Source organism: Columba livia, unplaced genomic scaffold, assembly GCF_036013475.1.
Source record: "Columba livia isolate bColLiv1 breed racing homer unplaced genomic scaffold, bColLiv1.pat.W.v2 Scaffold_85, whole genome shotgun sequence".
Lineage (NCBI taxonomy): Eukaryota > Metazoa > Chordata > Aves > Columbiformes > Columbidae > Columba > Columba livia.
The window spans coordinates 8,277-23,443 of record NW_027043813.1 but is presented as its reverse complement, the minus strand read 5'-3'; the positions used below and the strand labels follow the sequence as shown (position 1 = coordinate 23,443).

Genomic DNA, 15,167 nt, shown 5'->3' with positions numbered 1-15,167 from the left:
GAGGTTTGGTTTCAGCTGCTATCCTGTGCTGTGATTATTGTCATAATTGTGCATATTAGCATTATATTAACTCAATTACGTTGCGTGCTGAAAGGATGCTGTAGGAAAGACTTAACTACCATTAGATCTGTCGACTGTCTTCACAGCAAACGTGTTTTCCTCTAAGCCGGGGGTGTCAAACTCATTTTCACTGGGGGGCACATCAGCCTCGCGGTTGCCTTCAAAGGGCCAAACGTAATTTTAGGACTCTAGAAATGCGACTACTCCTACATTTATACAGTCCTAAAATTGCATTTGCTACAAATGAGTTTGACACCCCTGCACTAAACATACTTTCTGAAGAGGCTGCAAAGCGCTTTTTGCATTTTGGCAAAACTTGTGGATCTTTCAACAGGACAAAGCCCCTTTCTCGCTGACAGAATGGAGAACGTGCTGATGAAGCAAAGGGGAGAAATGGATGGGCTACAAAGGTAATGCCTCTGTCAAAAGAAAACCTTATCCATCTGTTTGGGCTTTTAATAAGTACCTCGGAGTGTCAGGACACGACCCTGTGTGCTCACAGCAGCTTGTGTAGTTGTCGTGTTAACGTCACAGGGTCTGAAAATGAATTCAGTCGTGATGTCTTTTTATTTGTCCTTTCAGCTTTCTAATTTGTAACATTCTTGAGTGCGATGCTATAGGAAAGACACATGTGAACAGCTTTTAATTTCCTCAGAGTATCCAGTTGCTGCAGAGGGTAACTTACAATGTTCAGGTCTTTTGTGCTGGTGCCAACGTCAATGAATTAATTTCATTTCTAATGCATCATGTGTAAGTGTGCACTCAGTTACCTTCTCTCATGGGAAACACCTGGCTAAGTTTCTAAACTTTCTGAAGGCCATTAGCATATTGCACTAACCTGGTCTCCAGAGTGACCTGTGGCATTTTTACTCCAAGCTAAACAGAGGTTTTTCTTAGCAAACCATGTTGTTACAGCCTGTCAAATGCAGTGGTTGTGGGACTTTCAGTGACTGGATATTAACTGGCCTCTTAGCCCACCTGCATATCCCAGGGAGCTGTCAAAGAGAAGACCCAGGGGAAAAGTCATGCTCGTCATTAGGAACAGACTTATGTTACATTAAAATGACTTTTGTGCAAGGGTCCTTGTAAGAGATCTAGTGACTCTTAAAAGCACCTGCAATAAAGGACCTTTGATAGTGCTGGTCTCTGATAGACCTTTTTTTTTTTTTTTTCCCCCAGATGTGCTCAGTTAAAAACTGCCCACACTATGGGGATTGCAATCTGAATTTTGCTTGGCTTGGCAGAATGGTGTCTAGTTAAAAAACAAAACAATACCACACTCCCCTCCCCACCGCCACGGCAACAAAATAGAGTCCCCCAAGCACCCCACCCTCAACCCCCAAATTCTGGTAACTAATTTCTGGATGCTTTAATTAAAAGTCTTTGTTTGACTTCCTGGACTTTTCAGTCAAACCACAGAAGATGAGGTAATGATACCATGTTTAGGACTCCTGGCGAATCTCCGTCATCACAACTTACCTGTTCAAGCTAAGATGAAATCTTTGGTAAGAGTTTTGTTTTTGTGGCACGACCCTGGCTTGAGGGCAAGAGAGTTACTGGACTCTGGGGAATTGCCTTAGTATTTCTTATGCTCGTTTTTGTGGGACCAATAACCCTGACCTGTTTGTTCTCCAGAGTTGGTGGTTGTTTCTCCTGTATTGGAGAAAATAACCAGTAGAACAGGCGGTTGGGTGTTCTCTTTCCTTCTCTACGTTTCTGTGTTGTTGCGCTAGCTTGTGTTAGGCATTCAGTTTCTGCAGCTGTTCTCTGCAAACGAAGGATGAATTTAAAATTTGAGCATTCTTCCTTTGACAGTCTAAATGTTGTTAACACATGAGGACTGTAGTTGGTTTTCTGGTAAGCTGCCTGAACTTTGACCGACAAAGATCTCAGTCTATTAAAGGATAGATCAAGACAATGTCACTGATGTTGGTGTCAGGCCAGGACCCTTGAATACTCATACACATCCATGTCTGAGCTGCTCAGTTCGTCTCTCTGCTTGGAGTGGTGCCAAGGGGAGTTATGGTTCAATTCAGAAATGCAAGTTAATCTACATGGCACTGAATGTGACACTGTTTACCTTGGGAGAAAGGAGAGGGAAGGAGTAGGAGGAACTCTTGTCATCTCTGCCCACTGAGGAGAGAAGGAAGGGGGGTCATTGTTCAGTGGTTCTTTTCTATTGGAGACATAAGCAAAATTACCTTCTCATCTTTCTTTAAAATAATGATGGCGTTTATTGGCTTATTCTTTTTTTCCGTGTTTCCTTATACAAGTTCAACACAGACTTTATTCATTGACATCCACACCAGTGTGGTGCACTAGAAGACTAAAGTAGATAACCTAGAGAACGTTGCGCTCTGACGCCAGGGGGAAGTCGGTAACGCCATCCCTCTGCAACACACCCCTGAGCCCAGATTTTAAACTGCTCTTCTCCCTTTAAAAAAAAAAAAAAAAAAAAAAAAAAAAAAAAAATCAAGCGGGTGAGGGAGGTGACACTTAGGGCCTAGAGCACACCACCAAGCAGGTGTCCCTGGTGGCCAAAGGCTGGTACCAGACTCTGTCACCCAAAACAGCTCCTTGGGAAAGAAGAAGCAACCTGTCATTCCTTTCATTTTTGGGGACTCCATGCGAAGAGCAGCTGCAGACAAATGTTTCTTTCCTTTCTCTGCAGACTTCTGAAGGTGTTCCAGAGAGGATCTTCAGAATATTGAAGGATTCAATATACACTTACGACAAGCCAAATCAAGGACTGATAACAAACCTCCGCTACCCGGTAATGAAACCAAAGGCTTCACAAAGAAGCCAAGGGTTCCAGTCAGGAAAGGATGACATCTATGCAGGTGAGAAACATAGCCCTGCCTTAGTGGTTTTGGGCTTATTTTTTTTTTTTTTTTAAAACGAATGCATTGCCAGGTGTGAGGTGAATAGTTGCTACGTGTCCTCTGAGACCAGCTTGCATGGGCAGCAGTTCAATGTCCTTCTCCTTCACGTTCACTGGAAAACTGTTATCCCCAGCTTGCAGTTCCACACCCTCATCCACTACAAATTTGCAAGTTAACATTGCGAGAGACGCTGAAGGCAAAGCAGGACATTGCCCACAGCTCGCTCCTTCGTGGGTGTTGGTGCTTCCAGGCTAGGGAAGGCTGAGGGCCTGGGTTAGGGACCGATTAAGCAATCTGGACATCCATAAATCCATGGCTCCAGGTGGGATGCACCCGCGGGTGCTGAGGGAGCTGGCTGATCATTGCTAGGCCACTCTCCGTCACCTTTGCTAAGTCATGGGAAACGGGAGGGGTGCCTGAGGGCTGGAGGAAAGCAAATGTCATTCCAGTCTTCAAAAAGGGCAAGAAGGAGGACCCGGGTAACTATGGACCGGTCAGCCTCACCTCCATCCCTGGGAAACTGATGGAACGACTTATCCTTGGTGCCATCTCAAGGCATATCAGGGATAAGGGGGTCATTAGGGGCAGTCAACGTGGCTTCACCAAAGGGAAGTCGTGCTTGACCAACCTCATAGACTTTTATGAGGACATAACCGGGTGGACAGATGATGGTAAAGCAGTGGATGTGGTCTGTCTTGATTTCAGTGAAGCGTTTGACACGGTCTCCCACAGCATCCTCCCAGCTAAACTGAGGAAGTGTGGTCTGGACGATCGGGTAGCGATGTGGACTGTGAACTGGCTGAAGGAAAGAAGCCAGAGAGTCGTGATCGACGGGGCAGAGTCTAGTTGGAGGCCTGTGGAGTCCCTCAAGGGTCGGTACTGGGGCCAGTACTATTCAATATATTCATCAATGACTTGGATGAGGGAATAGAGTGACTGTCAGCAAGTTTGCTGATGACACCAAGCTGGGAGGAGTGGCTGACACGCCAGAAGGCTGTGCTGCCATCCAGCGAGAGCTGGACAGGCTGGAGAGTTGGGCGGGGAAAACATGAATGAACTATAACAAGCGCAAGTGTAGAGTCTTGCATCTGGGCAAGAAGAACCCCAGGTACTAGTATAAGTCGGGGAATGACCTGTCAGAGAGCAGTGAAAGGGACCTGGGGGTCCCGGTGGACGGCACGATGACCATGAGCCAGCACTGTGCCCTTGTGGCCAAGAAGGCCAATGACATCCTGGGGTGTATTAGAAGGGGGGTAGTTAGTAGGTTGAAAGAGGTTCTCCTGCCCCTCTACTCTACCCTGGTGAGACCGCATCTGGAATATTGTGTCCAGTTCTGGGCCCCTCAGTTCAAGAAGGACAGGGAACTGCTGGAGAGAGTCCAGCGCAGGGCGACAAAGTTGATTAAGGGAGTGGAGCATCTCCCTACTGAGGAAAGGCTGAGGGAGCTGGGTCTCTTTAGTTTGGAGAAGAGGAGACTGAGGGGTGACCTCATTAATGTTTGTAAATATGTAAAGGGTGAGTGTCACGAGGATGGAGCCAGGCTCTTCTCACTGACAACCAATGATAAGACATGGGGCAATGGGTACAAACTGCAACACAGGAGGTTCCACTTAAATAGGAGAAGAAACTTCTTCTCAGTGAGGCTGGCAGAGCACTGGAACGGGCTGCCCAGGGAGGCTGAGGAGTCTCCTCCTCTGGAGACATTCAAAAGCCACCTGGACACATTCCTGTGTAACCTCATCTAGGTGTTCCTGCTCTGGCGGGGGGATTGGACTAGACGATCTTCTGAGGTCCCTTCCAATCCCTAACATTCTGTGATTCTGTGATTCATAGTCTGATACCTCTCAATCCTTTCCCCCGCTGAGCTCAGGTGCCAAACCAGTTGTAAAAACAACCTTCGTCCTTCAATAGCTCCTTGCAGGGCTGAGGCAGAGGCGAGAGAGCGAGGCAGGTGCGCGGGGGGGGGGCCGTGGGGGGTGGGGGTCTGTCGGTGGGAAAAGCGGGGATCGAACCAGGGACCCATTTGACCAATCCGCGGGTCCGGCGCCCTGGCCGCTCCGCCAGCGCGATCCCACGGCCGTGGAACGCACGGCGCCCCCTATAGGCCGCAGAGCGGTGTGCGCTGCCGCTAGGGCCGCGAGCAGGTAGCTGTCAGCAGCGGGAGGTCTTGGGCTCTGTCAGGCGAGGGGCGGGTGGGGGGGTGTGTGATTGGGCGGGGGGCAGGTGGGGTTGCAGCGTGGTGGTGGGAGGCAGCGAGTCGGTGGGTGCCCCCCGGCATGGGCCGAGCTTAGCGGGCGGGCGGAGGTTTGTAGGGGGAGCTGTGGCGTCCCCCGGCGGTGGGGATGGCGGTAGAGGAGCGGCCAGGTCGCGGGACGCTGGTCCGCAGGGCACCCACTTCCATCCCCACCCCGCCCACCGCCCCCCCGGCCTTTAGCCGCCGCGCAGGCCGCTCTGCGGCCTATAGGGGGCGCCGTGCGTTCCACGGCCGTGGGATCGCGCTGGCGGAGCGGCCAGGGCGCCGGACCCGCGGATTGGTCAAATGGGTCCCTGGTTCGATCCCCGCTTTTCCCACCGACAAACCGCCCCCCCCACGGCGCCCCCCACGGCGCCCCCCCCGTGCACCTGCCTGGCTCTCTCGCCTCTGCCTCAGCCCTGCAAGGAAGGAGCCCTTCAAGAAGGAATGTTGCTTTTGCAACTCAGCTGCCACCTCACCCAGCGAGGGGGGAAGGATTGACACACATCACACTGGGAATCCTTCCCACAAACCAACTCTCTTCCAACTCATGCTGCAATGCAAACTCATTCCTGCATTTCAAAAACAAGTGCAGCTAGAGGGAAGGCTAACCCAAGAGCCAGGAACCCACCTTTGCAATAGATCCAGCAGGGGAAGGGCCTTCTTAGCATGAGATGAATGAGTCCTGGAAACTGAGGCAGGCGGCGGGCAGTCCGGAAAGCCTGCAGTACCCAACCCCTGGGGAACAGGGCAGGGAATTTGCAGCTGGCATTTGTGGGGGCGTATAAGCTTTTTGCCCTATTGCGTGTGCCTACTTTTAGGTAGAACGGCCCGTTTCGCAAAAGCCTTAATAAAACGTGCTTTGCCGAGAGATCCTGCCTGAGCCTATTCTGTTGGCAAGATGATGGTTTCCTACAAGTCTGGGGGCTCGTCCGAGACTCGACGTCGTCATCTCGGGGGTCCCTGTCGCCAATGGACGGGAAGGCGTGCCCCGTTGATTTCAATGGCCTTCTGGATGGTCGGTGGGGATTCCAGGACGGACGGACAGACAGAAACTGCAGGGCTGTGGGGACGAAGGCGGATCCCCGCAAACCATAGGCGAAAGGAGAAAGGAAAAAGCGGGAAGCACGATACGAGCGAGCGGGCAACTTTGTGCGTGGACCAAGGTAAGAAAACAGACTGTTAAGTACTACCTTGGTGGTCGGGGGCATTCTGAGAGGAGGGACGAGGCGCAAGGAGAAGCCTCGAGACTCAGAATGGGAAATAGAAAGGAAAAATGGTGACATTCCTCCGTCCAGTCCTTTAGGGAGGATGTTAAGGTACCGGGGAAACGTGTGGTGTACAAAAAGGAAGGATAAATAGAAAATGATAAAGTATTGTGTTTTGTCTGGACAAAATAGCCCTTAATAGAGTGATATTCTGGCCAAAATACGGATCCAATGACAATTTGCTATGCAAAGATCTAAATTGGTATGTAAAAAAAACTGTAGGGCCTTTAAATCTTCCTCCACACCAGGGTGGGTGCGAGTCCCTCCCTTCCTGCAGTATGTTTTTGAGTGCAAAGTGTGTGGCCTGATCAGTGTAAAGTGCACATAAAAGCAGTGTTCGAGTCTCTCTTGAGAATGGGAAAATATCCTTTAGACATAAGCCGTTGACCAAGTCTGAGACTAGGATGGGATCCAGCCGCACCTAAACTCCTCTCTGAAGGAGATTAGAAAGCAAGGGGCTCCCTCTGAACCTCGTGACTCAACGGAAGCGTGTCTCTGAATTTTTTTAGTGATGGGAAATAAAACTCAGCATAGAGAAGGGGACACCCTTGGCCGAGGTATTGCAAAATTGGGAAAATACTTATGGTACAGCAAGGTTTTCAAGAAAAGCATGCAATGACCTTATATCGAGGAGACTGGCAAACTGTAACTAAAAAACACCTAGAAAACAGATGTCCTGGACAAATGAATTACTGGTACGTATAGGATGATTTGGCATATGACCACCATAAAGAGGATGGTCGAAAACGAGTATAAAAACCTAGGGAAAGAATTTTAGCTGCAGTTGGGAGTAATTTAACTAAGGTGCTTGCAGAGCTGGTCTCTGCTCTCTGTATCACCTCTTGATTACCTCCCCAACTGTCTTTCTTGTCCTTACTGCTTTTGCTGGGCTTTACCCTGGGATTGCTAAAGTTATTTTGCAGTGCAGCCAGCAGCAGATGTGCGTGCGTATGTGTGTGTAGGGGAGCAAGTGCGAAGGGGGGGATGTACATGTGAATGCCCTCCAGTGTTCCAGTGTTACACGGATGCACCCCCTGGCACTCTGGGGATTTGATTATGTGAGGAAATCAAACTCTGAAGGGAAGATGGGGATCGATGAGCATCATGATTTTCTAATTTTTTTTTTTTGGGGGGGGAGGGGGGGAGCGGCTAGAATCCATTCTGAGCCGATGTTATCCTGTTATTGAGAGAGTTGGTCTTTCCGGAAACATCATTTAAAAGAATGTGGAACTAACCCCACAGGCAGTGGGAGACTACCTGGCCCCAAGGTGATTCTAATTGAGATGATAATAATCAAACAAATGGAGATAATTGCCAAACGGTGGTTAAAAATCTGATAAAAGCTTTTGAGCTTTTGAGGAGATAAGAGTAAACTGAACTGAAGTGCAGGAATGTAGACAGAAGCCAGGGGAGCACCGACTGGGGAAGATTTTTGGAAAGCTTTGTGGACTGGTAGCAAGTGTGTTTGTGGATCTACGGAAGTATTTCCGAGAGCATGTGCCAGGTTGGCAGGAAGAATTTGCAAAAAATCTGAGTGTGGTCGTGTTTGTGTATGATGGTCGGGAACTGAAGCGAAAAGTTGAAGCAGACTGATTGGTTGCAAGTGAAAGACTGGAAGGGAAAAGAACAAAACAAAACAAAACCGCAGAAGATTTAGACCAAAGTCAGTGAAAAAAGTGAGAGAATGAGAGAAAATGGGATGCTATTATTGTGGAAATCTGGGATATTTACCCCTAGGGCGGCAACTGTTGGAAATGACTAAAGGAAGAAAACTCAATACACTTTGGAAAATCAGAGGGGCTGAAAATGTTTTTGGTGTTGTGGTGGCTTTTTTTATTGGTGTTTTTTTTTTTTGTTTGTTTGTTTGTTTGTTTTTTGTGGGGAAACGTTTAAATTGGAAAAGAGCATGTAATTGGTAAAGTAATGGTGGTAATTGGTAATGAGGTCTAGTTTTTAGCAGAAACAGAAGCTCCCATGTCCCTTCTAAATTCTCCCCTAAAAAGATCCAGAACTGAAGACGGAGTTGTAATAAATGGGGTAGCAGGGAGGAAGGAGAGACAATTATGAATAAATTCCTATTTGTGATAATAAGAATTAAAAGCGTATGGGGAAGGAATATATTAGGGGAAGATTCCCCAGCTTCTATATTAGAGAGAAACCTTTTACAGGCTCTGGGTGTGGAAACACAGTTACTGCCTGGGGGGTGACAAGGAGAAAATTTGAAAGATATTGTATTACCTGGAAGTTTGTGTTGGTTTTGGCTGGGCTGGAGTTAATTTTCTTTGTGGTACCTGGTATGGGACTATGTTTTTGATTGATGCTTAAAACAGTGTTGATAATACAGAGATGTTTTTGTTATTGTTGAGCAATGCTTGCACAGAGTGGAGGCCTGTTCTGCCTCTCACGCTGCTCCAGCAGCAAGTGGGCTGGGGGGGAAGCGACAAGCAGTGGCACACTGATCTAAGCTCTTAGACCCAGTGTCTCGAGGTTGGCCAGAGTGTGTGCAAGCTGCAGCAGCAACTGCTCTTCTGGTGGGAGAAAGCAGGAAATTAAACCCTGCTGCTTTCCTATGGAGAGGTGGCAATGGGCTGCACCTCTTCATAGATGGGTCTTCAAGGGTAATTCAGGGGAAGAGACACAATGGGTGTGCCATCGTTGAAGGTGTGAATGGTGAAATAAGAGAAACGGGAAGGTTGCCTAATAACTGGTCAGCTCAAACATGCCAGCCACAAGCCGTCAGTCAGGCACTGCAAATGTTAGAAGGAAAAGAAGGTACCATCCGTAATGGTTCTAGATACGCATTTGGAGAAGTGCACACCTTTGGGAAAATTTGGGAAGAATGGGGTCTAATTAATAGCAAAGGTAAAGAATTGGTTCATGAAGAACTAGTTGGACAAGTGTTATGGAATCTGATGTCACCAATAGAAGTGGCTGTAGTACATGTTAATGGACATCAGAGGGGCAACTCTTTTTGTGTCGGGGAAGTTGGTTAGCAGATGAAATGGCCTGAGAAGCAGCCTTAACTTATTTATTGCTTCAGGTTTTATCTCACGCCCGAGGTCCTGGCCCCACAAGAAATTCCAGTTTTCAATGAAAGATAAAAAGAAGTCCTCCAAGAGTTGGAAGCCAGGGAACAGAATGGGAAATGCGTACTCCCAGAGGGTAGAGAAATGTTAAATAAGCAAACCATGAGGAAGGTATTAGCAATTTTACATCAAGAGAGTTAATGAGGAAAACAAGTAATGGGTGCCATAGTGTTATAAAAATATGGGTGTACTGGAATTTATACTATAGCCAAGCAAATTTGTGAATGATGTGTGGTTTGTAAAAAAGTAAATGAAAAGGCACTTAGGAAGCAGCCTGCAGGAGGTTGAAGGCCAAGTTTATGACCCTTCCAAAATATACAAGTTGATTTCACAGAATTACCTGCAGTTGGCTGAATTAAAAACTTACTAGTGTTTGATCATCTTACCAGGTGGGGAGAAGCCTTCCCTCTTAGCACTGCCACGGGGGCAGTGGTAGCAAAAGCGAAATAACGGATGGACCCCCACGGTTTGAAACTAAGGATTTGTTTCTCAAAAACTGTATGCTCGGGTTGTCTTTTCTGTCTTCTCTCAGGCACCAAGGGCTTCTGGCACAAACTCTGCCTTTAGAGTCTGCAGCTCACAAGTTTCAGCCTGGACAGCAGGTCCTGGTCAAATCCTGGAAAGACGCTAAGCTTCAGCCAGATTGGGAAGGCGCATTTCAAGTTCTGCTGATCACCGAGACAGTGGTGCGACCAGCTGAGAAAGGGTGGACTCATTACACGTGGATTAAAGAGCCAATCAGACCTCCAAAGGACAGTGAGGAGTGGCAAGTACTGACAACTGACGACCCACTTCAACTAAAGATACAGAGATGAAAATGAAATGAAACTTTTGGGGATTACTAATCCTGTATTATGTAGAATTTACAAATGGGTTACTTAACGTGAACGTCACTGAAACTGAAGGTTCCCTAACAATTTGAGTAGACGCTTGCCAGATCCATAGGTGTGGGGATGTACAGAGCTAAAGGGAATTGAGTTATGAAAACAAACATGTGTCCAAGGGGACCGAGTCTAAGGATGATTTAAATAAGTGCATAGTTTTTGTTGCTGTCTCTCATTGCCCCTCCTGATACAGTGTTATCTGGACCACAGAGTTTGGGGGATGGACAGTGAGCAATGAATGGTTATAGAATGAAAAAGAAAACTTACCCTATCCAAAGGGCAATCTCTCCCGGGATGTGAGTCTCTGCAGTGCAACCCTTTGCTAATTACGCTACAGGGAGCAGATGATTCAGTAAGTGAGGTTTATGGATCGCGAATAGACATTAGTAGAAAAGATGCCCTCGCCTCAGCCCCACCTGGCCCGGCACCAGACGCCCAAAGCCCTTGGCCTTTCCTCCTTGCCGCTCACCAGCCTGCGCTGCCTGCCGCCCGCTTGGCCCTCTTGCTCTTGCTTCCCCGGCCCCCGGCAGACACACAGCCAGGGACACCCAGGCAGCACAGCAGGAGGGGAGCCCTTTGGCCTGCTGCCCTCCTGCCCACCCCCAAGCCCACCCCAAATCATGCATGCGCCCAGAAACCCTGACCTGCACCACAAAGGCAGCAGCAGCAGCACCAGCAGCAAGGAACACCAGGCCTGTGGGCGCAGCTGGCCTACAGCAGGGGACGGCCCTTTGGCCACTTCCCGGATGCTCTCCTGCTCTCCACCCTCCCAACCTCTTGCACACCCCCAGCCTCAGCGCTGCAGGAAAAAGAGACAACCTCACGGCTCCGGGAGGCCCGCACTCGCAGCAACAGCCACACCACAGCTGCAGTAAGCAACACCGCTTTAGCCACCCCTGCCAAACACGGTGCTAGGCCAGCTGCCACTAACAAGAGTCAACTCCGTCCCAGCCAGAGCAAGTCCGCAGAGGCAGTGGCACCTAGCCCACCCTGGGCAGAAGGCAAGATGCAGGATGCCGAAAAACCAAGAGAATCAAGCCCTGTTCACTTGTCCTCACCACTAGCAGGACCCTGGCTGTGACTCCAGATGATTTGTGCGCTTACCGTCTGTCACCCTCCTCAAGTGACCAGTGTGGCCAAGTCTCTGTACGGATCCCTGGGGGACTGTGCCCTGGAAGGAGTCCAGTCCAGCAGCACCAACGGGCACGTTCAAACGCAGCTTGCGACAAGGCCCTTCCTCTGCTTAGGAGCGCCGTCCTCCGGGCTTGCCTCTGCAGATGTCTTTTGCTCAACAGTGCCCATCCTTGGCAGAACCTTTGGCTTCTGCTTCTCACCTAGGCGTCGAAAGAGAAGCTTTGAAGTGAGAACCAAACAGGTTGCCACTAACCTTGCACTCTGTCCCCAGGGGAAAGTCGCTAACGCTGTCCCTCTTCAACACACCCGAGCCCAGATTTTAAACCACTCTTTTTTTTTTCGGAATAAAACCCAACAAGTGGGTGAGGGAGGTGACACTTAGGGCCAAGGCAGGAAGGAAGGAAGGAAGGACGGAAGAGTTTGCATCTGGTTTGCGCCCCAGAGTCTCCCGTGGGTGGGCCTGGGCCGGTTGTTCCATTTGGGTGACGCTTGCTCCCAGGCCCCGAGCAGGTAGCTGTCAGCAGCGGAAGGTCTTGGGCTCTGTCAGGCGAGGGGTGGGGTGGGCGTGGGGGGGGATGTGTTTGGGTGGGGGACAGGTGGGGTTGTAGCGGGGCTGGAGGTGGTGTGCAGAGGGGTAGGAAGGGGGGAAGAGGGGAGGGGGCTATGCTCTTTGCTCTGGGAAAGCGATGACAAGACAGGTCCAGATTCTTCAAGTGCGTAGGAGCTGTGATTTATTTGTAGTTGTTTGTGAAACAGATGTGAAAAACTGGTCAATGACTTGGGCTTCTGCTCAGATTGGTAGCTAATGCAACAGCTGCTTTTGCTGTTTGACAGGGGTTTTTTGTTAATAATTCTTAAATTCCAGTCTTAGAGAGCGAGACTAGAGAAGCTCTTCAGGATACCTACAATGTGACCACGTGCTGGCAGGAGTGGTTCATCGAGGCTCTGCTCATCTCAGTGACCCATTCATATTACAGGTAATAGGAACTAATGTTTAACTCTATTTGTCTACTCTTATATGGTATCTGTTATGCGGCATGCATGTAATAACTCTTCTGAAATAGTGTGTCGGTCTTAGCTGTGTATGTTGTTTGCCATACGAGGCCAGTATGACAGGATTTTAAGGCTGCAGAGAGTTCTTTGTACTCTCTCTTTAATCGAGCTTGAGCTTCTCACCTGCTCCAATTGAAACAAAACAAAAAACCCCAAACCTAACAAAACCAGACAAACAAATCCAACCAACAAACCAAGCAAAAATAAACCAAAACCAAAACCAAAAGCCTCTGTTTTTGAAATGATTTGGCTGCTGGAGAGCTTATTTTCCAGAATTATTTTCCAGCTGAGGTATTTAGTTCTTTCTCCTACTGTTCATGAGACAAGCCTGGAGTCGGTTTTGTCTAATCAATTCTTTGACAGGCAGTTGTGAAGGAGTGAAACGAGAGCTGTGGCTGCCAGTTCTCATCGAAGGTCTGCAGGGCACGTGTGCCTGCTGCCCTCTGCTCAGTGCCAGTGAGTGCAAGGGGCTGTGCCAGTGCGAGCTGAGTTATAGGAGTCAAGTGCAGAGCTTATTACACATTATTACCTTACACATAATATCTCACAGCCCATCTCACAGCCCATCTTCACCAATGTTCACGTGTCCTTTCTGTGCATTGACCAGTAAAGGTGGGGAAGACCTCCTCTTTTTTTTTTTTTTTTTAAATATGCACAGGTTTCCTCATATGTGGCTCTGAGATTTCAGCAAGTACTTGCTGGCTACGTGTCGTGACATCTCTTTTCTGAGAGGGAAAACGGAAAATGAATTTGCCAGCAGTTGTGTTGCCCCTGATCTGTGGAAAATGAGTCAGGCATCCAGTGAAGGACACTTTTGTCCCAGTTTGTGTATTTGTCAAAGCACTTGGAGTAGGAGAAGACTAAGAGATCCAGGTGACTTGCCAGTCAGTGGGAGAGGTTTTGTAGTCACCAAGTAGATGCAGGACTAAGACCTTGAATTTCTTATGTCACATGCTTATATAATGAGGTTTGGTTTCAGCTGCTATCCTGTGCTGTGATTATTGTCATAATTGTGCATATTAGCATTATATTAACTCAATTACGTTGCGTGCTGAAAGGATGCTGTAGGAAAGACTTAACTACCATTAGATCTGTCGACTGTCTTCACAGCAAACGTGTTTTCCTCTAAGCCGGGGGTGTCAAACTCATTTTCACTGGGGGGCACATCAGCCTCGCGGTTGCCTTCAAAGGGCCAAACGTAATTTTAGGACTCTAGAAATGCGACTACTCCTACATTTATACAGTCCTAAAATTGCATTTGCTACAAATGAGTTTGACACCCCTGCACTAAACATACTTTCTGAAGAGGCTGCAAAGCGCTTTTTGCATTTTGGCAAAACTTGTGGATCTTTCAACAGGACAAAGCCCCTTTCTCGCTGACAGAATGGAGAACGTGCTGATGAAGCAAAGGGGAGAAATGGATGGGCTACAAAGGTAATGCCTCTGTCAAAAGAAAACCTTATCCATCTGTTTGGGCTTTTAATAAGTACCTCGGAGTGTCAGGACACGACCCTGTGTGCTCACAGCAGCTTGTGTAGTTGTCGTGTTAACGTCACAGGGTCTGAAAATGAATTCAGTCGTGATGTCTTTTTATTTGTCCTTTCAGCTTTCTAATTTGTAACATTCTTGAGTGCGATGCTATAGGAAAGACACATGTGAACAGCTTTTAATTTCCTCAGAGTATCCAGTTGCTGCAGAGGGTAACTTACAATGTTCAGGTCTTTTGTGCTGGTGCCAACGTCAATGAATTAATTTCATTTCTAATGCATCATGTGTAAGTGTGCACTCAGTTACCTTCTCTCATGGGAAACACCTGGCTAAGTTTCTAAACTTTCTGAAGGCCATTAGCATATTGCACTAACCTGGTCTCCAGAGTGACCTGTGGCATTTTTACTCCAAGCTAAACAGAGGTTTTTCTTAGCAAACCATGTTGTTACAGCCTGTCAAATGCAGTGGTTGTGGGACTTTCAGTGACTGGATATTAACTGGCCTCTTAGCCCACCTGCATATCCCAGGGAGCTGTCAAAGAGAAGACCCAGGGGAAAAGTCATGCTCGTCATTAGGAACAGACTTATGTTACATTAAAATGACTTTTGTGCAAGGGTCCTTGTAAGAGATCTAGTGACTCTTAAAAGCACCTGCAATAAAGGACCTTTGATAGTGCTGGTCTCTGATAGACCTTTTTTTTTTTTTTTTCCCCCAGATGTGCTCAGTTAAAAACTGCCCACACTATGGGGATTGCAATCTGAATTTTGCTTGGCTTGGCAGAATGGTGTCTAGTTAAAAAACAAAACAATACCACACTCCCCTCCCCACCGCCACGGCAACAAAATAGAGTCCCCCAAGCACCCCACCCTCAACCCCCAAATTCTGGTAACTAATTTCTGGATGCTTTAATTAAAAGTCTTTGTTTGACTTCCTGGACTTTTCAGTCAAACCACAGAAGATGAGGTAATGATACCATGTTTAGGACTCCTGGCGAATCTCCGTCATCACAACTTACCTGTTCAAGCTAAGATGAAATCTTTGGTAAGAGTTTTGTTTTTGTGGCACGACCCTGGCTTGAG

At 48.0% G+C, this 15,167-nt stretch overlaps 1 long non-coding RNA gene across 1 annotated transcript; it reads left to right on the top strand.

Moving 5' to 3' along the window:
* Positions 1 to 10,956: 10,956 nt before the first annotated feature.
* LOC135578166 (uncharacterized) lies at positions 10,957 to 14,034 on the top strand. The gene is made up of 3 exons (XR_010469505.1): positions 10,957 to 11,773; positions 12,413 to 12,524; positions 13,959 to 14,034. It is a non-coding gene; the product is annotated as an uncharacterized LOC135578166 (long non-coding RNA).
* Positions 14,035 to 15,167: the final 1,133 nt, after the last annotated feature.